This window comes from Octopus bimaculoides, chromosome 8 (assembly GCF_001194135.2).
Source record: "Octopus bimaculoides isolate UCB-OBI-ISO-001 chromosome 8, ASM119413v2, whole genome shotgun sequence".
NCBI classification, from domain to species: Eukaryota; Metazoa; Mollusca; class Cephalopoda; order Octopoda; family Octopodidae; genus Octopus; species Octopus bimaculoides.
The window spans coordinates 14,917,533-14,919,993 of record NC_068988.1 but is presented as its reverse complement, the minus strand read 5'-3'; the positions used below and the strand labels follow the sequence as shown (position 1 = coordinate 14,919,993).

Below are 2,461 nucleotides of genomic sequence, written 5' to 3'. Positions count from 1 at the left end.
ATATGTATTATGTATATACATTTAATGTGGCTTTAGAGTCAAGTTTTGGCTGCTATATCTAGCATGGTGGTATCTCTTAGATACCCTTAATTATAATTTTATTAATTATTACCTATGAGCTTTTTATTCCCATGCTAGCCACCTGATATGATTGGTATTTTAAATAACGATCTTATCCTTATTTATATATATATGTATATGTATGTACGTATATATATATGTGTGTGTGTGTATGTGTGCATGCATGCATGTGTATATGTATGTGTGTGTATATATATATATATATATATATATATATATATATATATATATATATATATATGTGTATGTATGTATGTATGTATCTATGTATGTACATGTGTGTATTTTGGGTGACATTAATTTAGATCACCTTGCTTTTGTATACTGCATATTTTACCATATTAAAAAAAATCCTTTGTTAGTTTATTCAGTCAATACACCACAGGGAGTTCAACAGACAACAAAAAACCTGTTTTTTGCCCTAAGTTGTATAGGATTGTACTAATATGAATCTCTGCTGACAAACTTACAGAACTTGTTAACCTAATACAAGTACTTGGGTCAAGTACAATATAGAAGGACAAAAAAGATAGGTGTGAAAGAAAAAAAATAAGACAAACCCTAGAAAACAAATGCAAAAATGCAACTCTTGTGCTGGTGGCATGCAATAAGCACCATTCATGCGTGGGTTGTTGCCAATGCCACCTGACTGGATCCCCATGCCCGTGGTATGTAAAAAGCACCATTCAAATGTAGTCGATGCCAGCCCCGTCTGCTCTGACTGGCTCCTGTGCCGGTAGCATGTAAAAAGCACCATCCAAATGTAGCCGATGCCAGTGCCACCTGACTGGCTCCTGTGCTGGTGGCACATAAGAAGCACCCATTACACTCTTGGAGTGGTTGGTGTTAGGAAGGGCATCCAGCTGTAGAAGCATTGCCAGATCAGATTGGAGCCTGGTGCGGCCTCCTGGCTTACCAATCCCCAGTCAAATCGTCCAACCCATGCCAGCATGGAAAACGGACCTTAAATGATGATGATGATGAAGTCTTTGCTTATTTTAAACACCTAGGGAAAATGATGATGAAACCCCAGGGAAAATGATGATGATGAGGAGGAGGATGATGTTATGGTAATGATGATGATGATGATGTTGTATTTGATGATGATGATGATGATGATAAATTATTTATTTCACACAGTTGTTACCATGTTTGCCAATCTAAGTGTGACTGCAGAGCACGGTAGGGTTGCATAAAATTCCCCGAAGAAAGAGAAGTTTTGGGTTAATTTTGGAAGCTTGGTTTATGATTTCTTAATAACATGGCACCAGAGTGTACTCATCATCATAGTCATCATCATCATCATCATCATCATCATTACCATCACCATCATCAACTCCACTGTCACTACTACAACTACCACAGCGATGACTACCACCTCAACCAGCACCACGACAACCACCAACACTACTACCACCACTACCACCACCACCACCACAGAATTCAACAAGTCCAGGGGACTGCATTGTGCTCCAGTGTCTGGTTTGGTATGGTTTCTATGGATTTGGGGTCCTTCCTAATGCTAACCATGTTACAGGGTGTCTTGGGTCCCTTTTCATGTCACCAGCACTATTAAGTCCATCACTAGTAGCATCCCTCGATTGAAATGGGTGTAACATCGAGGGAGGTGTTTTTCTATCAGGTGATGATTGGTTAAAATATGACAGAGGGGACACGAACAGGTACCTTGCTGTAGAGGAAATGCCTGGCTACCCTGGGGGAAAAACGAGAGAAGATGATAATGATGAAGTGTCGGATATATATGATGGGCTTCTTTCAGTTTCCATCTACCAAACCCACTCAAGAGGCTCTGGTTGACTTGGGAATATAGTAGAAGACAGACACTTGGTCAAGTTGCAAAACAGCGGGACTGAACCTGAACACATGTAGTTGGGAAGAAAACTGCTTAACCATTCAGCCATGTTTGCACGTCATAGTTCCATAATTATATTAACTGAAAGAATATGTTAATATATTTAATTGGCACACATTGCTTGATCCTTTTTGGCAATACAAACTCTTCGTATGTGTTACTTTTGTGTTTTTAACCTATATATACATACATAGATACAAATACATACATACATGTATGTGTATGTGTGTGTGTGTATATATAAATATATATATATATATATATATATATATATATCATCATCATCATCATCATCGTTTAACGTCCGCTTTCCATGCTAGCATGGGCTGGACGATTTGACTGAGGACTGGTGAAACGGGATGGCAACACCAGGCTCCAATCTAATTTGGCAGAGTTTCTACAGCTGGATGCCCTTCCTAACGCCAACCACTCAGAGAATGTAGTGGGTGCTTTTACGTGTCACCCGCACGAAAACGGCCACGCTCGAAATGGTGTCTTTTATGTGCC

The 2,461-nt window shown here is 39.2% G+C and overlaps 1 protein-coding gene across 1 annotated transcript in view; it reads right to left on the bottom strand.

Moving 5' to 3' along the window:
- LOC106867171 (solute carrier family 4 member 11) overlaps positions 1-2,461 on the bottom strand; it is a 39,122-nt gene that overhangs the window by 24,673 nt on the left and 11,988 nt on the right. The gene's annotated exons all lie outside the window — the stretch shown is intronic.